Source organism: Lissotriton helveticus, chromosome 4_1 (genome assembly GCF_964261635.1).
Source record: "Lissotriton helveticus chromosome 4_1, aLisHel1.1, whole genome shotgun sequence".
Classification (NCBI taxonomy): Eukaryota; Metazoa; Chordata; class Amphibia; order Caudata; family Salamandridae; genus Lissotriton; species Lissotriton helveticus.
In genome coordinates this window covers 78,061,819-78,089,518 of record NC_136063.1, presented here as the reverse complement: position 1 = coordinate 78,089,518, position 27,700 = coordinate 78,061,819, and the positions used below count along the sequence as shown (strand labels likewise).

At 47.4% G+C, this 27,700-nt stretch overlaps 1 protein-coding gene and 1 long non-coding RNA gene across 4 annotated transcripts in view; one reads left to right on the top strand and one right to left on the bottom strand.

Annotated features, from left to right (window-relative positions):
* The window catches only part of LOC144828361 (uncharacterized), a 60,576-nt gene extending 38,630 nt beyond the window's left edge, over nucleotides 1-21,946 (bottom strand). The window contains exon 1 of one of the 2 annotated variants that reach the window (XM_078686475.1): nucleotides 21,798-21,946. The gene's annotated coding sequence lies outside the window, so the exon portion shown is untranslated. The remainder of the gene's footprint in view (nucleotides 1-21,797) is intronic. The other variant, XM_078686476.1, reaches the window with a different exon arrangement.
* A 142-nt stretch (nucleotides 21,947-22,088) lies between these two features.
* Nucleotides 22,089-27,700, top strand: part of LOC144828367 (uncharacterized) — a 36,053-nt gene continuing 30,441 nt past the window's right edge. The window contains exon 1 of one of the 2 annotated variants that reach the window (XR_013610435.1): nucleotides 22,089-25,980. This is a non-coding gene — a long non-coding RNA (uncharacterized LOC144828367). The remainder of the gene's footprint in view (nucleotides 25,981-27,700) is intronic. The other variant, XR_013610434.1, reaches the window with a different exon arrangement.

The following is a 27,700-nucleotide window of genomic DNA, read 5'->3' as shown; positions in this document are numbered from 1 at the left end:
GTTTAACCCAGGTAAAAGTGTCCCGGTGGAACAAGGTGGATTCCAGCCCCCTGACCACCCTTTTGAAGTCCTCTAGATGGATTATATTCAGATGGAGCGATGTCGAGGTTTCAAGTATGTCCTTGTAGTTATATGCGCTTTGTCCAGATGGACAGAGGCATATCCAGTCCCAGATTACACAGCCGCGACCACTGCCAAGCAGTTGGTTCGTGAATTCTTCCCCCGTTATGGACTCCCAAGGGTCGTATATTCTGATAACAGCCAGCCATTCTCATCTGAGCTTATGAAACATGTCTCCCTTTTGTTAGGGTACCAGTGGAAGTTTCATTGTGTACGCCATCCTGAAGCAGCCGGTCTCGTAGAGAGACATAATCAGACCCTGAAAATTCGAATTGCAAAAATATGTAAAGAGAAAGGTGTGGACTGGCTAGTAGCTCTGCCAGTCGCTTTGTTTTATATGCGCATGGTCGCACATTCCAGATCAGGTCTGTCCCCGTATGAGGTCGTATTCGGCCGCCCCCCTAATATGTGGGGTACACCTAGACCTCGAAGTATTACCGATGTTTCAAGTAATATGCTGACAGATTACCTAGCTTCCTTGATGTCTGCCCTACACTCTTGTCGTTCACAGGTTGCCGCCGCATTTCCAGACAATACCGAGGTGGCACCGCATGAAATCGTTCCCGGATGCATGGTTCTTGTGAGGAACTTTGATCGTTCAAGTCCGCTGGAGCCTCGCTGGAAGGAACCCAAACAGGTCCTCCTGGCCACCCGTACTGCCGTCAAGTTGGAAGGCAGGAAGGGCTGGGTCCACCTGTCACATGTGAAAAGATTTTTTGGACTAAAACCTGTTACCAAGAACATTTCCGAGGATTGTAAAGACTGTCAAAGTACTATTCTTCAGGACTGTCCCGCAAAAGACAATGATACAGATTCCTCCCCGTTAGAGAAAACTCCGCAGCAGGAGTATAAGAAAAAATTAAGGTCTAGTAAAATAAGTCAGCCAGTTTGATTGTCTAAGTCCTCCCCTAGGTGAAACGGTTAGACCGGTTTCTGACATGTATATAATAGACCCCCACAGAGAGAGAGTTAGTGAGAACTCTAAAAGTTGCACTATTATTTTATGTTTTCTGCTATATTTTAGCCTTATGATTTCCTGCACATGTTATGCATCTTATTTGTGTTTTCCAGTTTCTCATGTAAATGTAAATGTAAATGTAAATGTAAATGTACAGGAATTTATATAGCGCAAATCACCGAGCGGTTTCTAAGCGCTTGCTTAGGGAACCCGTCCTGGTATTCCCCTGTGAGATAACCCCAGCAGGGTATCCGCAAGGTGAAAGCCAGGCATCCCGCCGCGAGGGGCCGTTGTGGAGATTAAGCAAGCTATTGCCCAGAGTCGCAGAGTGTGAACCCGTGAATCGAGTAGGCACCGGAGCGAGAATTGTCGAGTCCATGGACATTTTAGGACTCAAGACCCTGCCGAGCCGGGTATTGAACCCTGGTCCCGAGCTGACCTCTGCTTCCAGGTCTGCCTCCTCTAACCAGTGAGCCACAGTCTGCTAATGCTACAGTAGAGCACACGTTTAGTGATCTACCTCCTCATGAACTTTCATATCGTCTTGCTATGCGTAATAATTCCTTTATTCGCATGTTACATTATTCACACCCGACCAACAATGCCACAAATTGTTGGGTGTGTGGTCGACTCCCCCCTTTCCAGACACCGAAGGGAGTTCTGCCACTCTTTCCTTATCCATTTTCACATAATGGTTCGTGTGGAGCATGGTCTACGTTAACGTCATCCTCAACAGATATGTCTTTTCTTAATAGTACATGTTTCCCAGGCAAGCAAGGTCTTCCCCACAGAACAGGGTTAGATCTAGAAAATGAAGTTTATAATTTGGGTAATTATTCTTCGAATTTTATGGTCCTGAATGTTCAGTCTGATTCTACTCCAGACTTACCTGCTATGTCAGTATTACCAGTCAAAGGCGAATTATGTGTCCGAAATAATGGTTCCGTACATGTAGGCCATAGTGATTGTACTACTATTGTCAAGTATAGTGACAGTAGGAAATCTATTTTCAAAGCTTCACGTCATTCTTATTTTGTTTGTGGTCAGACCGCATATGTTCGTCTGCCCCTCGATTGGGAGGGAACCTGTTACATTGCCTTCCTACTGCCACCAGTTTTTCTAGCCCCACCTGACTATCATAGGAATTCCCACCTAGTACATACTAGACACAAGAGAGACCTCCCGATTGTCGATTATACTGAAACTGCTCTAGAACAATACATAGATATCAATAAAGGTGTCTTCCCCTACTTAGGTACTGTCGTGAATAGTAAACTGATACGTAGATTAACCAGAACCCTTGAAGCAGTAGTGATTGAGACTACTTCTGCTCTAGGTAACTTAACCGAAGAACAATCCTTTATGAGAATTGTCGTGCTCCAGAATCGTCTCGTCCTTGACGTCATACTGGCCGATAGGGGCGGGGCATGTAGAGTCATCGGATCTAGTTGCTGCATTTTCATTCCTAATAACGCACCGTCTGTTTATTCAGCTATTACCAGACTCCATAAAATTGCCCATATGTTACACCAAGATCCAGGCACCTGGACATGGTCCGGTTGGTTCTGGAATATAATTTCCGCCTGGGGATGGAAAGTATTATTCTTTCTAGGTATTGCAGTAGCGATCATATTTAGTTGCTGCCTCTGTTTACAATGTGGCCCTGCAATTTGCGGCATTTGTGCTACATCCTGTATTCCTAGTCCCAAGTCCCGTTCTAAATCCAGTTCCAAGAAAATTCGAGACGAGCAAATGATACTGTATGAAATGATAGATGGTATCATGAATATTGATGTTTTCTGATGGAAACGTAGTGACAAGGAGGGAATGTGGAAAAGTAAATTTTGCCATGTTCTGTGTCCCTACGTGTCCCCCATCTTATGTTATGTGTGCATGATTAATATGCATATGTATTCCCCATGTTTGATTAAAGACGCAATTACAGTTGTGTCCATCTCTAGTATGCCAGTTTCCAGTTCTCGTGAAAGCTACGAGTATTAGGCCTATGTAAAGTTGTGTTGCCACGTTTCTCAGTGTGCACGTTATTTCATTGAAAAGTCCCCGTTTCTAGGCCTCAAAAGGGCCCGGACACCAGATTCAGCTCCTGTCTCCTGAGCCCTCGCTGAGGAGCGATACAGCCCCCACCTGTATCCTCGACCCTTCACTTACTTCCTGCCTCGCAGTGCCCGGCTCGGCCTGGCTCTGCCTACGAGTCTGTCAAGAGTATGTTATGATTCTAGTTATCAGTCCAGCCCTCCTTCTCTGCATTCCTAAGCTACTGAATCGCATCAATAGTTTCCGTCATTGTCTAGCCTTTACGTCTCCTTGTAAGAGAAATACTGCATTTAATGGTCATTTAATATTCTTCAACGCACTACATGTAGAATAATGCATGCTCCAGTCTTAGAGTCTGTTAGCCTTTCCCCTCCTGACTCTTAGTTTATATCAACATGTTCTCTAAACATTAGATACTAGATAGGGTTTAGGTACATGTCGCCCTGACTCTCCAGACTTCAGTCTCTACTCCTAGCACAGAGTTCATAGCCCCCAGCTTCTCCTAGTAACACGTCATTGTCAGTTTGCGCGCACCATTAGGTTAGAGGTCCCGGCTCCTTAGGTAGCCCCCTCCATGTTTCCGCCCCATTTATGACATACTCTGTTACGTTTACATCACATGTCTATGTATACGCCTCTTGTTACACCCACTTACACCCTTATCTTTCGCGACTGCTATTGACCACACCCACTGCTCCGCCTACTGTAATTCACTGTAATGCAATTGTTTTAGTATATATACTTGTGCACTGTTATTAAATGTTACGCCGATTCCTTTTCCCTGGCACGCCGATGCCGATCCTGCCCCGTGCTAGCTAGCCATCCCAGATCTTGTCCGTGCAGGTTGTCCTGTTCCTGTCCTTTATGCTGTATTAAACCTGCAAACTCCTACTACCTCGAATCTTGACTCTTATTTATTGAGCTATCTGTTATTCATATATTCATTCAAAAATAGAGGTATTATTTATTTATTTACCACACCCCTCCATTCCAAGAGTGATCGAATACTCCAGGCACACCCCTCCATTCCAAGAGTGATTGAATAGTCCAGGCACACCCCTCCATTCCAAGAGTGAATGAATACTCCAGGCACACCCCTCCATCCCAAGAGTGAATGAATACTCCAGGCAGGGGCGCAACTAGACCCAAATTTCGGGGGAGGGGAGCCAAATTCAGAGTTAGACTTAAAATTGCCGGTGGGTCATCCTGTCATTGTAGTGGTATAATGCATAGGGGTTATTTTCTGTCGATGTATCACAGCTCAATTCAAAGCACACTGAACTCTAACATTAATGTATTCATAATAGTATTTAACAAGTTTTGCAGGAAGTTTAGGGCCTTCCTTCAAGAAATTCTAGTAGAACAAATATTAAATGTTGTATTTGAGTACACATTTAATGAGTTTACGTACTCAATTAGTGACATATGGTACACTGTAAAACACCTGGAGTGAATTGTAGTGGCTTCAACCATTAGCCGTTCAAAATACTTTTAAAAGATATTTGGGTTCCTCCATCATCCCACCTCCCAGAGTGGTTTGAAAAATTGTGTCAAATACTGCAGTTTAAGCACACTTCTATAGTTATTGTTTTACCGAATGAAATGAATGATTGAAAATAATATGTAAATTGCACTTTTACCCTAACCATGCATCCTGGTGCTGAGCAGTAAGTGAAAGAGGTGGAGACTGCACGAATATGGAAAAGTCACTTATTTTTTTTTAAGGACTGGAGTCTCGGGAGCCAGAGAGTTCCTGTGCTTTGATGCCAGAAAGGAGCAGCATCAGCATCCAATAGGCACTTGCTAAAAGTTAGGAATGCAGGCAGTTGACTACTGCAAAGCAGAAGATTTTGGAAAGAATATAAAGAATTATACAATGGTGAAGAAGCAGAGAACCTGTTTTATGGAGAGCACCAAGATTTAGGAACAACACTTTGAAGTCACATTGTTTCACGTTCAAAGGCAATTGACAGTACAGCAGTGAGTAAGAAGAGACAGAAGCAAGGGGGCAGTACTCAGATGAGGCATGCAGGAGGGTTTTGAATGATTTGAAAGCAGGAAGCCCAAGGAAACTGTGAAAAAGCAAGATCATAATTTCTCTTGGGCAGACCCCAGATCTTTGCCAAAGAAAATGATCCCATGTTATCATCTGTGTAGGACATCACAGAGAAACTAAAGGGTTGTATAAATAAAGCAAACTTAATAAGGTAAACAGTAAACAATGTAGGGCTCAGAGAAAAGCCCTGTGGGATTCTGCAAGTGAGAGGCCTCGAACATGACTAAAATACGGAGATGTGGATTGTTTATGCCCTCTCAGATAGAAAAAAAGTAAGATACTCCAGGGCAGTATCTTCAATGCTACATTGCACCAAATAATTGGTATTTTAATAAACATGTTATAAAGTTTAAAACAATCATGTTATTACAGTGCATATGAATATCACCATAAAGCACATACGTTGTCATTTTAAAATGTACTCTTTATGTGACATAGCCTATCCTTCCATAAGTGCAGACAATAAGATTATACCTCAGAAACAATACAAAACAACTGGGTTGGGGGTCAGCTTCGACCTGTTTTTAATGGGTGATCACAACAATGCAAGACCATAGGATACCGATTTGGACCCCAAGTAAACTGGGTCTCTCACTTGCCGTAAGTCTATTAAACTCAACGGTGTACCTGCTCTTCAGGTAAGTAGTGTGTGTCCATCCCTTGATTACCTTCTGCCTCTTATACAGTCTATATTTAATTACTAACCACACACCAGTATAGTGTTTTATGCAGTTGGGAGGGCCGGTCATTGAGGGTGGCATATAATCCAAAAGCCTTTCAGTTTACAACATTATTGCTTCGCCCTATCTGTTCCATGGATGTATATAACTGAGTTTCTCACTGTTGTACATTCGGCCTTCACCCATTTCTTTGTCTTCCTCAAACTGTTTTTTTGTTAAGTGCTATTGTTGCTCTTCATGACTCAGCTATGCTACATGTTGCTGCCACTATGGTCAAATCTGCACACCTGAATAGTCTTCCTTATTTTGGCTCTAGGCATCAAGACCATCATGCTCACCCTCCGAGTACGGTCTATTCTTTCACCCACTACTTTTGCTGTTGTTGAAGTCATGTTTCCGGTAGTCTAATAGATTCCAGCACTCCTAAAGACAGACAGCTGATGATCAAATCTATCTTTAGACCCTCGTGTCTGAAAGATTATTCTTTAATCTCCATATCTTTCTGAGCTTCCTTGGGGTGAGAGTTTTTATGAAGAAAATTAAATGGTATTAATTTGAAACGGGCAATGATGCCACTGCTGGTAAGTGTAAAACATCTATGAGGGCTGCCGTCGAGTAGACCACTCTCTTAGAGTTCAAGTAAGTTTAACTGTCCAAACCTAAGCCATTTTGATCATGAGACAGAGAGCAAGGGCAACAATCTATATGCTAGCACCTTCACCAGGTGTTTATACTGTATAATCATCATAGAGAGCGGTTGCTTCAAAGTCGTATCAAAACTATCACAGCCAAATTGCAGAATCACTACTAGAATCTCTGTCATTTGCGGAAGCATGAGTAAAGTTTGAGTCTGGTTATAGACATCCAAGAGCTGAGGAGCCATCAGTCTTTTGTATGTTGAGTAAAATGTGTTTGGCAGGCTATTCGACCCTGGGTTCTGGCCATTAGTTAACACTTCTATAGCTTGAATAGTTTCACCAGGGGGGCCTCCAGAGCAAGTCTTTGATCTTGTGATGAAATGGGAAGAGCTTGATATCCTTAAATCTTCTGTAAACGCACCCTATATCTCACATGATAGCGCAACCAAGCAGATGAAGCAATTAAGAAAGCTTGCTAACAACCAGCCTGATCTATCACCCTCTCAGAGTTGTTTGTCTGTGAATTCCTTGAAAGCAAATGGGGTTCAATCTATGTTTGATCATCTTGTACCTTTCCCTACATGCTAGTAATCTATCATTGCTCTTAATGTCAACTCCAGTATCCCTCAGGAGTATGCATGGCAGTCTCTCTTGCATACTTCCCTCTCTAGCAGCACTCAAGCTCCTATTACTATGCTGATACACGCTAAACGAATCATTAGCGTTAACACTTATAATTCAGTCAGCACGCTCCCTAATGTACCCCCACTTTCCCTACAGTAGTCCACATTGGCATCCCTCACAGCCCCCCAAAAATTTCATCTCACAGCGCTGCCACCTAAAGTTTCCATGAGTGAATGCTAACAGGCAATATACCCCCAGCACAGGTTAACTAAGAGAAGCCAGTGGGCCTTATTATTGTGCATATGTACTGAGTTCAGCCACGAGTCCCATATTCAGGAAAGTTTCCGGGTCATCTGTGTTGCCACTAATCACCAATGTGCTGTCTCCTAAGCCACTGGTGATAATCAAGCCCAGCGATTCATGGAGCACCTCCACTGCTGCAGCAGCCCTCTCCGCCTGTGTAGAGGAGCGGATGGTCTGTCAGCCTTTTGTGCTTTTCTCCTTTGTTGAGGTCTGGATTTCAATTTGTTCTGAGATGACCAATAAATAGGGCTTTGTAAGTTTGTCAGAGCTTCAGCCCAATTCCATACTGCTGATGTATCAGTACAGATGTGAGATTTCTCATTGTACAAGACTTTCAGGTCCGCCTGGAATGAAAACATGTACTTGAGGTGTAATTCAGGTAGATGTTTCTTAACTTCAAGATATGCTCTCCAATGTGGTTGACCATTGGAGAGTGATCTGGAAAAATCAGTACTTGTGCATCATCAATTGTATATGGTCCATACAGGAGCTTTTGTGGTGCCCTGATCCAAAGAACCTGGCTATATATAATGCCTAAACTGTGTGACCCTGGGCAATTGCTTTCCTTCACTGTGACTCGTTTTTCAGGATCATTCTATTTTAAGGCACCTTGAAATAATTGTTCAGAATGCAAACTGTGCAGAAACCTACCTTGTATATTGTTTAATGCACCATAATGTTGCTCAATATATAACACTAAAGGACTTATATAGGAGGCTCTAAACACCTGCCTAGGCATGCGTAGCCTGTCAACTGGAAGCTAGACTTTTGTCACAGCATGGGCATGGTCTGTTTCATAGCATGACTATGATTACAGTTAACCTTTCACCCTGTGAAAAATGCTGCACATCATGCCGACAGTCTCACTTATAGCGCATTGCATGGCCTCTTCAAGGAGCAGAACCTGAAGAAAATTGTCCTGTCTGCCAACTTTTTGGCAGTGCTGGGGTCATCTCACTTAGCACACTGCAAGATTATGTCACTTCGTCTGTAGTATAACAGTTAGCTCTGCTGTGGCAAGTGAAAAAAAGTGGAGCAAACTATGTAGTTGTAGCAGATGACAATATTATAGGCCTGGCTGGCCCTTTGGATGGCAGTAGTTATAATATGGGCCTGTGCCTGTTCAACTGAGAAGAATGTTGTCAGGTAAAAGGCTGTAAGTGTTGTACTTAGTAACCATTCCAAAAACCATTCAGTGCTTAAGCCCTTTGTTTGTTTGGTGAGACCCCCTATCTGAATGTTGGTCCTCATAGTTTTTCTTTCTGCATCTTCGGCCCAGTGTTCAAGGAAGAAATGAGATTCTGTCTTGTACGTTCTCAAAGTGCTTCCTGAGCACTCAGATCTTGTTGTCAGTTTTGCTTCAGCTTCTAATGCTAAAACTGCCAGTTTCTTCTGATCCGATTTAATCCTATATCAAGCACTAGAGTGTCAATCTTTGCTACCAGAGCTGCATAAGTATGCTTTATAGTGAGCAATATAAGTTCAATATGTCAGCAGTGTCCTCAGTTGCAGTTCACCCCTTAGGTCCATGCCCTAATCTTCAACTGTTAGCTCTCCCGTCTCTTACCTTCTTCCATGCATGTCTACCCTTTCTTGCAGAGCGTTACTTTTTCTCACTAATTATTTCCCTCATACACTCACCTTTCCCCCCGGTCTCTCCCTCACTCACTCCTATAGCCTATTACTTTCACTCAGAGGCTTTGCCCCGCATTCATTAATGTTTCCCTTCATGCTGTAATTTCCCATCGGATTGCCACCTGGCCAGTATCTTACCTAAATAGTGGATATTTTTAAGTAACAGCTGGTAAAAAAACAAGCATTTACAATGCAATGGTCTCAGCATTCTTAAAGTTAGAGCTATTGGCATTGCTCATGACATTATTTTTATTTATGTTTTTAAAACATAAATAAATGGCATTGTCATTTACAATGCCAATAGCAGGGCAGGAGAGCAAGCACAACCAACGAGGGGGCGGGGGCAGGAGACCAAGCACAAGCAACGAGGGGGCGGGGCAAGGGAGGTAGCACAAGCAACGATGGGGCAGGGGCAGGAGAGCAAGCACAAGCAACGAGGGGGCAGGGGCAGGAGAGCAAGAACAACCAACGAGTATGTAACTATCTGGAACCTGCAGGGTGGATTAGGTCAGAGTCCTGCAGACCAGCAAATGTTTTCGTCTCACCAGGCCTGTCCGGTGAAGGTTTGATTGGGCATTTAAGATGGCCGAAATATCCTGTATTTGCGCCATGAAGGTTCCAGGGGTTCCACCATACCTTATGCACCTGCCCGGTTGATGAAGTTCGTTTCAGAGGCTTTTTCCCTAGTCAGTGCAAGTTATAAAAGTTCTGATTGGGGAGAAGCGCACAGTGGCCTCCCTACTATTTTAGATTTACAATGAAAAGGGAGTGATTAGGTATGTCACTATTATCACTGAGTGTACAGCTAAGACCATAAGTCTTGGATCTTCAAGACAACTCAGTGATTTTCACTAGGCAAAGCAGTTTGCAAGCATTGTATCCCATGTGGAGTGGATCACGTGCTAACATTTTAATAGCTAAGTAATAACCCACCTCATAGTCTTCCAAATAACAATTTACTTAGCCAACTAGAAAAGTTTCATGGGTATTTGTGTATACCTCCTCTGTAAGCATTACGGAACGCATTCTCAGTCTAAGGCTGACACAAAAGTAGGCTATGCTTCAAAGGCCTCTAGAAACAAGGCCCTACTCTGTATTGCAAGTAGACGTATATGGCTCATCGAAGAACCTGTGAAGTAGTTTCTTTCCTATAGCATTAGTATATCTTCCTTTTAATCAAATGCATACTATGTATTCTGCTCAAAGAAAACTATCATATTGTAGTGGAGCGTTCCAGGCTCTAGCTTGCAGCTCTAGGATAAGACCCCAGCTCACTGTTTAGCATTGCCAAGCTGCAAAAAAAAAAAAAAAAGAACTGTTGTAAACGCAAGTGGCTGTGCGTCAGATTCAACTAGCTTGCAGAGCATGCAAGGAAGCAATGAAGGCAAGCATTGTCAGTTGTATAACCCATTACTATCGTCTGAAGTGCGGTTGCCAGAACCTTGGACTTCTGCGGGTGCACTCCTTACAGCAGGAGTAGCTAAAACGAGGGGGGGGGGGCAGGGGGAGGGAGCCTGGGACTGGTCCAGGGGCTGATATTGCATGTATGCAGTATTAAATGTGTATACTTGTGAGCTGTGCTCGAGTGCTAGAAGTATATTTCGATCACTGCACAGTGAGCTTTGAGCAGAGGTAGGTGTGGGAGAAGAGCATGTGCATATCTATCAATGTGTCAAAGGCCGCGCTGACAACAGTTCATAACGCAGATCAAGCAGTGCCCAATGCAATTAGCGGTTCACATTATGGGGCAGAATCGTTACTACGGTGCATTGATGACCATTTCACAAGTCGCACCCAGATGTTCATAACAGCCAGTCAGCAACTTGGGGACTAATAAAAAGGTGGCCTTCAGGTGCAGATAAAGTTGATTTTCATACTGCACACAGACCCCCAAAACAGAAGCAAATTGTAGATCACGCCATGATAAGTAAACAGTACCCACGTGTGCAGCAAGGCAAATCACAGGCTGAACCCAGATGTGTGTAACAGACAGCTATGGGAATAGCAAATACATTTACGGGGCGGTAGCCATTCACAAAAATAACGAGCAGTGCCGAGTGCAACTGAGTTCATATAAACTGAAGAGGGAGGGCCAGGTTTGTAGGGTAAGAGCTCAAAATGTACAACCAGATTCTCGAGATATTCTGTCGCATTACGGGCCAGGATCTCAAGCGGACGAGCACACACAGGCAAAACCCGATGCAGAGTCTTGTGGGGGTCACACAGGAGGACTGGTGCCAAAGTGCGGGGCAAGGAAGTTGCAAATGAGGAGGCGGGCTGGGGGGAGCGGCCGTTGTGAATTCGTGTGATTAGTCCAAATGAAAGGGCAGTGCCTAGTACCAGAGTACCTGTGCTGATTAGGAGGAGGAGGAAGTAACGCAGAGGTTCAGGCCTTAGGTCATTCGATGTCCCAACAGAACTAAAGAGGTAAACTGCTATTAAACACCTAAATAAAGAGTTGGCGTCACGGGGCACACCACTCACCGATGTGGGAAAAGTGCTTAGCAACAAGGAGCAAATCTCTGGCCGCTTACCCAAAGCTTCAACAATAAGCTCCGGTTATTGAAAATCCTCGGAAGGCTAAAACACTAAAAACACAGGAATACGACCACACTCAATTCCGAGCAGTGTTACACAAACCAACTGTACGATCAATTTACAAACTGGCAGTTTCCGCCGCCCGAGTGTGGAAAAGCTTACCGATGCGTGCAACAAAACCGCATGTACTTCCCGTGGTAAAAGATTAAGGGAATCCGGTATATACCTTGTAATAAACAAAGGTAGATTAACTACCACGTTTCTCCAAAAGTATAAATTATCGCCACAACCCTTCATGTAGTTGAAAGACTCAACACGAACAACGCCGTGTATAATCTTCGATGCTCGCACTCTGACGCCTGCAACGTACGTGATGAAGTCCGCAGTGTGTCAGCCATTTTTAAAGGAGCCCGATCGGGGTCATAAGAACGATAAGCGTCTGAACTTTAATAACACAATCTCCAAAGACAAGGAAACAACGTCTAATGAAAGACCATCTAATGGACCTGACGTGCTAGTACCGAATACTTACTCGTTAAGTGTAACACGCAGAAATGTTACATCTCCACAAAAGAGAAACCAATGGAAACTAATTACGCGAGCACCAAGTGTAAAAGAAGAGGTAGCAAAAGGTACATTACAGGAGGAATAGACTGGGACCTCGGCGAGAGGACGACTTCTTCCGGCAGCCGTCGGCCTGAAATGGCTGCCACAAACCTCCGACATGTTCGCGATTCGGGGGCGTGTTTTTAGCAGTTGAGTGACGGATGACGTCACGGCTTAAAAACTGCAAAAAACACGCCCCTGAATCGCAAAAAGACGGGGCTTGAACAGAGTGACGCCCCTCTCCTCCAATGGCTGGCCTCCGTTTAGGAAGCCAGCCAATGGAGAAGAGGGGCGGGTTCAAGCCCCACTGTAGCCAAAACATAAAATCTCGGACTCTGCCCACTGCTTACGCAGTGCGACGCAGGCCGAGACCTAAAAACCTTGGAACTCAACAAAAGCTCATAGTTATTTGTGTTTCAAATACGAGGTCCAAGCAGTTAATACAGGTATATATCCAGAGCTACTGGAGGGATGCAAATGTATGGCTTTGTTTTTTTCCGCATAGTTGAATATTTGCTGCTTTTGCCACATACACGATCATCTGCCTCACAATCTGCAGATGTTAACAGGAAAAAATATATTTTGTTAGCTTAAACGTTCAAAAGTTACTAAAAGAGCAGCAACATGCTGCCACGCAGTGGAAAGACCTTTGCAAATGGTGACTGGTCACCTTCCTGTTGCTTATTTCTGTATTTGAACTGGTATTAATAAGATGCAACCAATGTTTAGACAGTGTTAAAAAGGGTCAACATTACAAATTAATACAGTAATGCTTTCACAAAATGTGCATCATTATGCCACATAATTTACTTAACCTTGCTGCATAATTTGGCTTTCCCCTGCTGCAGAATGTCAGTGGCCCTGCATATGTCACATCAAATTATTAACAAGCAACATACACAATTCCTAAATTCTTATTAAAAGTAGCAGAGTCTTACTCTTAGCTGTTCAATATTTTTCTCTAAACATTTTTGATGACCTGACTTCATGACATCGATACTCAGTTGTTAAATGCAATAATTGCAGCTTCACATTCACTGTGCTCCAGATGACGTTTATTTTTGTTGTCTATAATATCCGAGTGTGCATTGCGAACTCCTCAAGACTACTATACTTTCTGTAACACTCACTGTGTTCATTTTAAACCCCACTGTTATTTTAGTTTGGTGACATTATAAAATAAAATGAAATTGCCTGAGCAAAAAAAGTTAAGAGCTGAGTGATTTTTTTTAAGGCAAACAGCAGATTTAGTTGCTATTCACTTACCAGCCTCGTCCCCATTTGCATCTGAAAATGTATCAACCCTATGTATATCATAGGCTCACTTTAAAATCATCTCTCCCCTACATTCTTTGCGAAAATCTGTTGTGATGTGGGTGTATTCCTTTTTGTTTGCAGGATACTCTGATCATTCCTGGAGGGGGGTAGGGAGGGGGGAGGTTGACTTTACTTCACACCCTTAAACCCTTTAACTTATCAGTCTCACGGCTGTTGTCATGCAGATACAGCCATTAAGGAATGAAAGGGCCATGCAGGGGAGTCTACTAAAAGAAAGAGGTAAATAGGGTAAACAAATAAACAAGAGGAAAGCTGTGAGCGCCAGGGCTTTAGGACGGATTGAGTAAAACCCTCAATGAACCTTGACTAATGCCTGGCAGCCTCAGCCCACGGAACCTGACGGGGGGTTGGGGGAGGAGGGGAGGGCTGTAGCCCTTTCAGCCCAATGGTTGTTGCGCGCCTGACTCCAGGCACACCCCTCCATCACAAGAATAATTGAACATACCAGGAACACCCCTCCATCCCAAGTGATTGAGTACTCCAGGCACACCCCTCCATTCCAAGAGTGAATGAATACTCCAGGCACACCCCTCCATTCCAAGAGTGAATGAATACTCCAGACACACCCCTCCATCCCAAGAGTGAATGAATACTCCAGGCACACCCCTCCATTCCAAGAGTGAATGAATACTCCAGACACACCCCTCCATCCCAAGAGTGAATGAATACTCCAGACACATCCCTCGATTCCAAGAGTGAATGAACACTCCAGGCACACCCCTCCATCCCAAGAGTGATTGAATACTCCAGGCACATCCCTCCATTCCAAGAGTGAATGAATACTCCAGGCACACCCCTCCATCCCAAGAGTGAAAGAATACTCCAGGCACACCCCTCCATCCCAAGAGTGAATGAATACTCCAGGCACATCCCTCCATCCCAAGAGTGAGTGAATACTCCGGGCACACCCCTCCATTCAATGAGTGAATGAATACTCCAGGCACATCCCTCCATTCCAAGAGTGAATGAATACTCCCAGCACACCCCTCCATTCCAAGAGTAAATGAATACTCCAGGCACACCCCTCCATCCCAAGAGTGATTGAATACTCCAGGAACACCCCTCCATCCCAAGAGTGAATGAATACTGCAGGCACACCCCTCCATCCCAAGAGTGAATGAATACTCCCGGCACACCCCTCCATCCCAAGAGAGAATGAATACTGCATGCACACCCCTCCAACCCAAGAGTGAATGAATACTCCCGGCACACCCCTCCATTCCAAGAGTGAATGAATACTCCAGGCACACCCCTCCATTACAAGAGTGAATGAATACTCCAGGCACACCCCTCCATCCCAAGAGTGATTGAATACTCCAGGTACACCCCTTCATTCCAAGAGTGAATGAATACTCCAGGCACACCCCTCCATCCCAAGAGTGATTGAATACTCCAGGCACACCCCTCCATCCCAAGAGTGATTGAATACTCCTGGTACACCCCTTCATTCCAAGAGTGAATGAATACTCCAGGCACACCCCTCCATCCCAAGAGTGAATGAATACTCCAGCCCCCCCCCCTCTCCTCCAAGCACACCTCACCATTACAAGAGTGAATGAACACTCCAGGTACACCCCTTCATTCCAAGAGTGAATGAATACTCCAGGCACCCCCCTCTCCTTCAAGCACACCCCACCATTCCAAGAGTGAATGAATACTCCAGGCACACCCCTTAATTCCAAGAGTGAATGAATTCTCGGGGCACACCCCTCCATCCCAAGAGTGAATGAATACTCCCGGCACACCCCTCCATCCTAAGAGTGAATGAATACTCCGGGCACACCCCTCCATCCCAAGAGTGATTGAATACTCCAGGCACACCCCTCCATCCAAAGAGTGAATGAATACTCCGGGCACACCCCTCCATCCCAAGAGTGATTGAATACTCCAGGTACACCCCTCCATCCCAAGAGTGAATGAATACTCCGGGCACACCCCTCCATCCCAAGAGTGAATGAATACTCCAAGCACACCCCTCCATCCCAAGAGTGAATGAATACTCCAGGCACACCCCTCCATCCCAAGAGTGAATGAATACTCCGGGCACACCCCTCCATCCCAAGAGTGAATGAATACTCCGGGCACACCCCTCCATCCCAAGAGTGAATGAATACTCCGGGCACACCCCTCCATCCCAAGAGTGATTGAATACTCCGGGCACACCCCTCCATCCCAAGAGTGAATGAATACTCCGGGCACACCCCTCCATCCCAAGAGTGAATGAATACTCCGGGCACACACCTCCATCCCAAGAGTGATTGAATACTCCGGGCACACCCCTCCATCCCAAGAGTGAATGAATACTCCGGGCACACCCCTCCATCCCAAGAGTGATTGAATACTCCGGGCACACCCCTCCATCCCAAGAGTGATTGAATACTCCAGGCACACCCCTCCTTTCCAAGAGTGAATGAATACTCCAGACACACCCCTCCATCCCAAGAGTGATAGAATACTCCAGGCACACCCCTCCATTCCAAGAGTGAATGAATACTCCAGGCACACCCCTCCATTCCAAGAGTGATTGAATACTCCAGGCACACCCCTCCATTCCAAGAGTGATTAAATACTCCAGGCACACCCCTCCATCCCAAGAGTGAATGAATACTCCGGGCACACCCCTCCATCCCAAGAGTGATTGAATACTCCGGGCACACCCCTCCATCCCAAGAGTGAATGAATACTCCGGGCACACCCCTGTATTCCAAGAGTGATTGAATACTCCAGGCACACCCCTCCATCCCAAGAGTGATTGAATACTCCAGGCACACCCCTCCATCCCAAGAGTGAATGAATACTCCAGGAACACCCCTCCATCCCAAGAGTGATTGAATACTCCCAGCACACCCCTCCATCCCAAGAGTGAATGAATACTCCAGGCACACCCCTCCATCCCAAGAGTGATTGAATACTCCAGGCACGCCCCTCCATCCCAAGAGTGATTGAATACTCCAGGCACACCCCTCCATCCCAAGAGTGATTGAATACCCCGGGCACACCCCTCCATCTCAAGAGTGATTGAATACTCCAGGCACGCCCATCCATCCCAAGAGTGATTGAATACTCCAGGCACACTCCTCCATCCCAAGAGTGATTGAATACCCCGGGCACACCCCTCCATTACAAGAGTGAGTGAATACTCCAGGCACACCCCTTCATCCCAAGAGTGAATGAATACTCCAGGCACACCCCTCCATCCCAAGAGTGAATGAATACTCCGGGCACACCCCTCCATCCCAAGAGTGATTGAATACTCCAGGCACAACCCTCCATCCCAAGAGTGAGTGAATACTCCAGGCACACCCCTCCATCCCAAGAGTGAATGAATACTCCGGGCCCACCCCTCCTTCCCAAGAGTGAATGAATACTCCCGGCACACCCCTCCATCCCAAGAGTGAATGAATACTCCCGGCACACCCCTCCATCCCAAGAGTGAATGAATACTCCGGGCCCACCCCTCCATCCCAAGAGTGATTGAATACTCCAGGCACACCCCTCCATTCCAAGAGTGAATGAATACTCCAGGCACACCCCTCCATCCCAAGAGTGAATGAATACTCCAGGTACACCCCTCCATCCCAAGAGTGAATGAATACTCCGGGCACACCCCTCCATCCCAAGAGTGAATGAATACTCCCGGCACACCCCTCCATCCCAAGAGTGAATGAATACTCTAGGCACACCCCTACATCCCAAGAGTGATTGAATACTTCAGGCACACCCCTCCATCCCAAGAGTGAATGAATACTCCAGGCACACCCCTCCATCCCAAGAGTGAATGAATACTCCAGGCACACCCCTCCATCCCAAGAGTGATTGAATACTCCTGGCACACCCCTCCATCCCAAGAGTGAGTGAATACTCCAGGTACACCCCTCCATACCAAGAGTGATTGAATACTCCCTGCACACCCCTCCATCCCAAGAGTGATTGAATACTCCCGGCACACCCCTCCATCCCAAGAGTGATTGAATACTCCAGGCACACCCCTCCATCCCAAGAGTGAGTGAATACTCCAGGCACACCCCTACATCCCAAGAGTGATTGAATACTTCAGGCACACCCCTCCATCCCAAGAGTGAATGAATACTCCAGGCACACCCCTCCATCCCAAGAGTGATTGAATACTCCAGGCACACCCCTCCATCCCAAGAGTGATTGAATACTCCTGGTACACCCCTTCATTCCAAGAGTGAATGAATACTCCAGGCACACCCCTCCATCCCAAGAGTGAATGAATACTCCAGCCCCCCCCTCTCCTCCAAGCACACCTCACCATTACAAGAGTGAATGAACACTCCAGGTACACCCCTTCATTCCAAGAGTGAATGAATACTCCAGGCACCCCCCTCTCCTTCTAGCACACCCCACCATTCCAAGAGTGAATGAATACTCCAGGCACACCCCTTAATTCCAAGAGTGAATGAATTCTCGGGGCACACCCCTCCATCCCAAGAGTGAATGAATACTCCCGGCACACCCCTCCATCCTAAGAGTGAATGAATACTCCGGGCACACCCCTCCATCCCAAGAGTGATTGAATACTCCAGGCACACCCCTCCATCCCAAGAGTGAATGAATACTCCGGGCACACCCCTCCATCCCAAGAGTGATTGAATACTCCAGGTACACCCCTCCATCCCAAGAGTGAATGAATACTCCGGGCACACCCCTCCATCCCAAGAGTGAATGAATACTCCAAGCACACCCCTCCATCCCAAGAGTGAATGAATACTCCAGGCACACCCCTCCATCCCAAGAGTGAATGAATACTCCGGGCACACCCCTCCATCCCAAGAGTGAATGAATACTCCGGGCACACCCCTCCATCCCAAGAGTGAATGAATACTCCGGGCACACCCCTCCATCCCAAGAGTGAATGAATACTCCGGGCACACCCCTCCATCCCAAGAGTGATTGAATACTCCGGGCACACCCCTCCATCCCAAGAGTGAATGAATACTCCGGGCACACCCCTCCATCCCAAGAGTGAATGAATACTCCGGGCACACACCTCCATCCCAAGAGTGATTGAATACTCCGGGCACACCCCTCCATCCCAAGAGTGAATGAATACTCCGGGCACACCCCTCCATCGCAAGAGTGATTGAATACTCCGGGCACACCCCTCCATCCCAAGAGTGATTGAATACTCCAGGCACACCCCTCCTTTCCAAGAGTGAATGAATACTCCAGACACACCCCTCCATCCCAAGAGTGATAGAATACTCCAGGCACACCCCTCCATTCCAAGAGTGAATGAATACTCCAGGCACACCCCTCCATTCCAAGAGTGATTGAATACTCCAGGCACACCCCTCCATTCCAAGAGTGATTAAATACTCCAGGCACACCCCTCCATCCCAAGAGTGAATGAATACTCCGGGCACACCCCTCCATCCCAAGAGTGATTGAATACTCCGGGCACACCCCTCCATCCCAAGAGTGAATGAATACTCCGGGCACACCCCTGTATTCCAAGAGTGATTGAATACTCCAGGCACACCCCTCCATCCCAAGAGTGATTGAATACTCCAGGCACACCCCTCCATCCCAAGAGTGAATGAATACTCCAGGAACACCCCTCCATCCCAAGAGTGATTGAATACTCCCAGCACACCCCTCCATCCCAAGAGTGAATGAATACTCCAGGCACACCCCTCCATCCCAAGAGTGATTGAATACTCCAGGCACGCCCCTCCATCCCAAGAGTGATTGAATACTCCAGGCACACCCCTCCATCCCAAGAGTGATTGAATACCCCGGGCACACCCCTCCATCTCAAGAGTGATTGAATACTCCAGGCACGCCCATCCATCCCAAGAGTGATTGAATACTCCAGGCACACCCCTCCATCCCAAGAGTGATTGAATACCCCGGGCACACCCCTCCATTACAAGAGTGAGTGAATACTCCAGGCACACCCCTTCATCCCAAGAGTGAATGAATACTCCAGGCACACCCCTCCATCCCAAGAGTGAATGAATACTCCGGGCACACCCCTCCATCCCAAGAGTGATTGAATACTCCAGGCACAACCCTCCATCCCAAGAGTGAGTGAATACTCCAGGCACACCCCTCCATCCCAAGAGTGAATGAATACTCCAGGCACACCCCTCCATCCCAAGAGAGAATGAATACTCCGGGCCCACCCCTCCATCCCAAGAGTGATTGAATACTCCAGGCACACCCCTCCATTCCAAGAGTGAATGAATACTCCAGGCACACCCCTCCATCCCAAGAGTGAATGAATACTCCGGGCCCACCCCTCCATCCCAAGAGTGAATGAATACTCCCGACACACCCCTCCATCCCAAGAGTGAATTAATAGTCCGGGCCCACCCCTCCATCCCAAGAATGATTGAATACTCCAGGCACACCCCTCCATCCCAAGAGTGATTGAATACTCCAGGCACACCCCTCCATTCCAAGAGTGAATGAATACTCCAGGCACACCCCTCCATCCCAAGAGTGAATGAATACTCCGGGCCCACCCCTCCTTCCCAAGAGTGAATGAATACTCCCGGCACACCCCTCCATCCCAAGAGTGAATGAATACTCCCGGCACACCCCTCCATCCCAAGAGTGAATGAATACTCCGGGCCCACCCCTCCATCCCAAGAGTGATTGAATACTCCAGGCACACCCCTCCATTCCAAGAGTGAATGAATACTCCAGGCACACCCCTCCATCCCAAGAGTGAATGAATACTCCAGGTACACCCCTCCATCCCAAGAGTGAATGAATACTCCGGGCACACCCCTCCATCCCAAGAGTGAATGAATACTCCCGGCACACCCCTCCATCCCAAGAGTGAATGAATACTCCAGGCACACCCCTACATCCCAAGAGTGATTGAATACTTCAGGCACACCCCTCCATCCCAAGAGTGAATGAATACTCCAGGCACACCCCTCCATCCCAAGAGTGAATGAATACTCCAGGCACACCCCTCCATCCCAAGAGTGATTGAATACTCCTGGCACACCCCTCCATCCCAAGAGTGAGTGAATACTCCAGGTACACCCCTCCATACCAAGAGTGATTGAATACTCCCTGCACACCCCTCCATCCCAAGAGTGATTGAATACTCCCGGCACACCCCTCCATCCCAAGAGTGATTGAATACTCCAGGCACACCCCTCCATCCCAAGAGTGATTGAATACTCCAGGCACACCCCTCCATCCCAAGAGTGATTGAATACTCCAGGCACACCCCTCCATCCCAAGAGTGAGTGAATACTCCAGGTACACCCCTCCATCCCAAGAGTGATTGAATACTCCAGGCACACCCCTCCATTCCAAGAGTGAATGAATACTCCAGGCACACCCCTCCATCCCAAGAGTGAATGAATACTCCAGGTACACCCCTCCATCCCAAGAGTGAATGAATACTCCGGGCACACCCCTCCATCCCAAGAGTGAATGAATACTCCTGGCACACCCCTCCATCCCAAGAGTGAATGAATACTCCAGGCACACCCCTCCATCCCAAGAGTGATTGAATACTCCGGGCACACCCCTCCATCCCAAGAGTGAATGAATACTCCAGGTACACCCCTCCATCCCAAGAGTGAATGAATACTCCGGGCACACCCCTCCATCCCAAGAGTGAATGAATACTCCCGGCACACCCCTCCATCCCAAGAGTGAATGAATACTCCCGGCACACCCCTCCATCCCAAGAGTGAATGAATACTCCAGGCACACCCCTACATCCCAAGAGTGATTGAATACTTCAGGCACACCCCTCCATCCCAAGAGTGAATGAATACTCCAGGCACACCCCTCCATCCCAAGAGTGATTGAATACTTCAGGCACACCCCTCCATCCCAAGAGTGAATGAATACTCCCGGCACACCCCTCCATCCCAAGAGTGAATGAATACTCCCGGCACACCCCTCCATCCCAAGAGTGAATGAATACTCCAGGCACACCCCTACATCCCAAGAGTGATTGAATACTTCAGGCACACCCCTCCATCCCAAGAGTGAATGAATACTCCCGGCACACCCCTCCATCCCAAGAGTGATTGAATACTCCTGGCACACCCCTCCATCCCAAGAGTGAGTGAATACTCCAGGTACACCCCTCCATACCAAGAGTGATTGAATACTCCCTGCACACCCCTCCATCCCAAGAGTGATTGAATACTCCCGGCACACCCCTCCATCCCAAGAGTGATTGAATGCTCCAGGTACACCCCTCCATCCCAATGTGTTTCGGCCGGGTCTCCGCTCCTCACCTGTCCTCCGGTACCTTCGGATCAGGTCCCAGCCCCGAACGCGGCCCCAACAGTCCTTGGTTAATATTGTTTTGTTAATATTGTTTTCACTTGTTGCACGAAGACTGCTGCCGGAAGTGAAATGGAAACCGGAACCGCGTCCTTTGCCCGGGTCCCTCGACCTTACCCATTGGAGCAGGCGGCTCAAAGGAGCGGCCAATCGTCACCAGTGTCGGGAGCAGCTGCCAATGACACGCGAGTGACGTCACCAGCCCGGAAGAGCGGCTCGATGCACTTCCGGTGTTGAAAGAAACGAAAGTGAGAAGATTGAATGTACAGTGCTCAGCAGGGCTTTGTTCGTCACTAGTTGGGCCACGACAGGGATACGAGGCCGAGTATCGGGCGACGAGAGGCCGCTCATGAACACTGGGGTTTGCGGCTGCATGTGAAGCTGTAGACGGATATATACCCCTACGCATAGGGCGGCCCGGGTTTTGTCGGGACAGGTCCGGGTTTCACAGCTGCTACAACCGATATCGGGAAATGAAGCTCATGACCCGGTTTTTAGAGAGGGTCGACGGTAAACGGTGGGAGGTGCCCTTTTATGTTTACCAAAGCAGGGATAGTTTGCAGCTGTTCTAATAACGCAATTTAATTAACCGGCGTGTTACTGGTTTAAAAATTACATTTGATTTGTGTGTCTGTGTAATTCTCGGCTGAGGAGCGCTGTCAGAAATACACGGTACTGTGGAGCGCCTCGAAGACGAGTGACGAGCTAAGGGGGTGTCTCTCGCGAGCTACTCCCGTGAATGATGGAGTATGAAAGTCAAACTGTCACATGCCTTATCCACAAGAGGGTGGGTGCAATGAATGGTGCTGTGCCAGGGCCACTCGAGTGGTGCAGTGCCCAGACCCCCTCGCATGAATGCCGCGGTGCATACAAACCCACTCACGTTAATGAATGTTGCTATGAATATGGCTAATTATACCTGAAAGAGAATTACACTATGCAATGACTGGTCAGGTCTAACGACATGAAGGGTGCCTTAAGCAACGACCACTATATAACAAATAGCAGTACTGTACATAGTGCCCCTACAAAATCATGTGAAATATCCGTGCTATAAAATGGTGGAACAATTAGTGAGTTATTAGTGAAGGGTCTTTACTTGGGCTCACTACATAGGTACAAATGGGACTTGCTCCAAGACCCCTCACATATGAATGATTATGACTCCTCGCACATGAATGAATGGGGCTTCGCTCTAGCCTCCATCGGTTCGGACACTACAAAGTTAGAAGTATATTTACTCATCCACCGTTCTTTTCAAGCCATTCGCGCTTCTCCTGCTCCAAGTAGTGGCTCAAAACCCCCGCCAGTCTGTGGGGGTCTCAGCACAGCCGCTGCTCCTCTTGGCCAGAGATCCAGCGAATGCAATGAGCGCCACCACCCGACCCCAGATAAGGCCGCCTCGTCGCCCAGCTGCTGGACCACCCGCTGCCAAACCAGGACAGACTCGGTCCCTCCGGCCTCCAGGGCACATTACATAAAAGGGTTAACCCAATAGTACTGGGACCTGGGTATTCAATGGTACAGGGAAAAGGGGTCCCCGCTTCTTAATGAACAATGGAATACTTGAAACAGTTCTATGCAGAACAAATTACACAATATTGATGAGTGATGTTATTTATTCACATCCTCATCCACATACATTTTATGTATTCAATATATACAACTAAGCAATGCGCCCAAAGACAGGCGTGGGAAGGGGTGGGGTAGGTAAGTGATTTGTGAGGAATAGGGTTCGGTCTGAAAGTTTCAAAGGTCAAATGTGGTCACAAAAGTAAATAGTTGACATCATAAGCTTGTTAATAGAGACGTATGTTCAACATTTGTAGAGCCTATCCCATATAATAGAACACAGTAACAATAATCTGTTGTTCACGGGTAGGTGTAGAGGTAAAAGTCGACGTTTCGACCCCTACTTGGGGTAGGCTGAGTTGCACCTTACTCTGGGGTCTTCTTCAGGACTAGAGCGTGGGGTGGGGGTGGGGCACCTAAAGGTAATGAGAGAGTATAATTAAAGTAACAGCAATCCATCTATTAAGGGAAACACATAAGTGGATGTTATATTTACCGGGAAGCCACCATGAGTGGGGGGCAGAGTCAAAAGTGAACGATTGGGCCCGTGGGGTCCTGTGAACGAGAGCGCTCTACAACCTGAAAATCAAGGTATGTACATAAGTGGCATAAATGGAAACCATTACCACACCAATCAATACCACATACAGTCATGCCTACTGGTCCCTCGGTAAAAATGAACAAAATAAATACCCGAAGGGTTAAGATCAAGAGAGAGGCCAATAACTCATAATCAAATCAAGAGGATACATTATTAATAACCGTGATCATAGAGTACACGCATCAGACAAGCAGCACAAAAACTAGCTACTTAAGAATATCAGTGTATGTCAGAATCCAGGTTAATTAGATAGAGCAGTAATGGAAAAGCTAAAGTGAAACCATGTCGGTATAATAAGATCAGTATAAATTGCCTATATTGAGAGGTTGAAATGCGGCCAAAAAGTGGGGCCCTCTGATAGTCTTACGTGGCAGGTTAAATGAGGATGTACAGAAAAATCAACAAAAGTGTGGCACGCTTATAGGCTGTAACAACAAAAAGAAATACACTGTTCCCCAAAAGAGAAGAGTAGCAACACTGAATAACCAAGCAAAGGGGGCAGCGTTCAAGGGAAAAGGAGGGGAGGGAATTCCCCTTTCGGAACTGAAACTTTCACACACCCAGCAAGCTAGGTGTCGTGCTTCATCATATGGGTTTTGCTCCTCGTTAGACTGGCGCTGCAATGTCTAACGGGTACCCATAAAGGGGCTCTTTATCGGAGATCTTCTGTTCCTGCAAGTTGGTGCATGTGGGTATGAGGGCTTCAGGGGATGCGTAGACGTATGTGAAAAATTAGTGAGAGTTAAAAAGGTTGGCAAATCCACGGCAAGTTTTATTGGTGTGGTTCACTACCTTACTGAAAACCGTGGGGCGAAAAAACACTCTGGTGCAATGATCCAGCAGTGTTAGATCTCCCTAAAGGTCAACATGTTTCATGCTGTCAAAGCAATTCATCAGGACCGAAAGTGAATAAGTGCTACACAAGGTAAGGGGCAAATACTACCTTCCACTAGAAGTAGGGAAACAGGCCAAATGGTCCTGCCCAATCTGGGTGTGACCCTACTAAGACCCAGGTGGGCTTCACCGGTCTTCTTAAGTGTGCTGGCACCAGGATGGTTGGTACCTGTCCGTCGGCCGGATCACATCATAAACCTACCCGCACGTAAGGTTCAGGAAGAAGCCGGGGCTGGTCTTGAATACAAACAAATTAGCAATGTATCTAGACCCACGCTCCTATACAGAATTCAGTGTATAATGCGCAAAATTAGCACCCGTTTAAAACCAAGAGTGAGGCCGTCCGGTAATCTTGCGTGACAGGTTCAAAGAAGAACCAACAAAGGCTCAGAGCCCTTAATGGCTGGTCTTGAATACAAACAAATTAGCAATGTATCTGGACTCAAGCTCCTATACATAATTCAGTGTGTAATTAGCAAAATACCACCCGATGGAAACCAAAATCGTAGCTATGCGATAGCCAACTTAAACATGCAACACCAGGATGACAGAAGGGCAAGATACATTACAGAGTTCCTAGTTAGTTCATGACCAGGGCACAGCAGGAGTCTTGGAAGAAGTCCAGGTGCGGCTCCAGCACCTCAGCAGTTACCCTCATTAGGGTGCTGGTCTTGGGGCTGACAGGTGGCCGTGAGCTGGAGGGGCCAAGGCTGCAGTGTCTGAGGTAATCCTCCAGCAGCTGGGAAGTCTCCTCGCTCAGAGAATCAGACATGCCAGGATACAACAAATAATTTTTTTGTGCTCAGGTATTAATATGGAATGCAGAAAACAACATGTTACCCTCGCACGAGTCTCCATCAACAGAGTATCTCTTTCAACTTGTTCTCACACTAATCAATCAATCGGCGATTTGTAGAGCGCACTAATCACCCATGAGGGTCTCAAGGCTCTGAGGGGGGGTGCAGGTGGCGAGATAGGAGAAGGATCTGCCACCGGTGGAGGTCCTGTGGATGCATGGGATGGTGGCGAGGTCGGCGGAGCGAAGCTGGCGGTTCAGGGTGTAGAAGGTAAGACGTTTGTTGAGGTATACTGGTCAGGAGTTGTGCAGTGCTTTGTGAGCATGGGTGAGGAGCTTGAAAGTGATCCTTATGTTGACTGGGAGCCAGTGCAGGTCCTTCAAGTGGACGCTGATGTGGGAGTGGCGGGGTATGTCCTGCATAGAGGGCGTTGCCATAGTCTGTCTGCTAATGGACTATGGCAGCGTCTTTCTGGTTCCGGTGGGGATCCATCTGTAGATCTTACGGAGCATGCAGAGGGTGTTGAAGCAGTAGGAGGAGACTGCGTTGACTTGCTGGCTTATTCACAGAAGCGAGAAATTTAGGATGAACCCCAGGTTGCGTGCGTGGTTGATGGGTGTGGGTGCAGCTCCCAGGGCAGCTGGCCACCAAGAGTCGTCCCAGGCGGAGTGGGTGGAGCAGTGGATGAGGACCTCTGTCTTGTCTGAGTTAAGTTTCAGGCGGCTGTTCTGCATCGAGTTGGTGACAGCCTTCATTCCTCCGTGGAGGTTGGTTTTGGCGGTGGCAGGGTTCTTGGTGAGGGAGAGGATCGGCAGAAGAGATGATGTTGTGGTTGTGTGAGCGGACAATGTTGGCGAGCGGTGCCATGTAGACGTTGAAGGGGGTAGGGCTCAGGGATGATCCTTGGGGCACGCTGCAGATGATTTTGGTGGCTTAAGAATGGAATGGGGGAGGCGGACCCTCTGAGTTCCGACGGTGAGGAAGGAGGTGGTCCAGTCCAGGGCCTTTCTCGCGTATTCCTGAGTCGTGTGTGCATAGTGTGTGGTGGCAGACGGTGTCAGAGGCAGCCGAGAGTTCCAGGAGTATGAGGGCCACGGTTTCGTCATTGTCCAATAGGGTCCTGATGTCGACTGTGGCAGTGATGAGGGCGATTTCGGTGCTGTGATTGCTGCGGAATCCAGATTGGGATGGGGGCCAGGATGTTGTTCTCCTTGAGGAAGTGGGTAAGTTGCCTGTTGACTATCTTTTCAATGACTTTTGGCGGGAACAGAAGCAGGGAGATAGGTCGGAAGTTCTTGAGAACCTTTGGGTCTGCTGTGGGTTTTTTGAGTAGGGCATTGATCTCGGCATGCTTCCCGGTTTCCGGGAAGGTGGCGGTCTCGAAGGAGCTGTTGATGATCTTCCAGAGTTGGGGTGCGATGATGCGGTTTGCTTTGTTGAAGATGTGGTGAGTGCAGTGGTTGGATGGTGAGCCGGAGTGGATGATGTTCATGGTCTTGATGGTGTCGTCATCGTTGATGTGGGTCCAGGAGATCAGGTGGTGAGTGAGGCTGGGGGGGGGTCTGCGGTGAGTCTGAGGTGACGGCAGCTGTAGGGAGGGTCTCGGCATTGAAGCTGTTGTGTATGTCTGCTATCTTGCGGTGAAAGAAGGTGGCTAGGGAGTCGCAACGCTCTTGCAACGGCGGGATGTCGTTGGAGCTGGGGTTGGAGAATTCCTTCACAATGTCGAAGAGCTCTTTGCTGTTCTGTGTGTTGTGTGTGTTCCTTGAAGGAAGTCCTTTTGGTGGCTCGGATGAGTTGGTGGTGCTTACGGCTGGCGTTCATTAGGGCTGCGTGGTTGTCCGGTGTCTGTTCGCGGCACCACTTTTTCTCGAGTCTTCGGCAAGTCCACTTGGATTCCTGGAGGTTGGTCGTGAACCAGCTGCCCTTTCTGTCAGTGCGTCTGTTTGAGGTTGTTTTTATCAGGGCGAGAGGGTTGGCGCATTCGTCG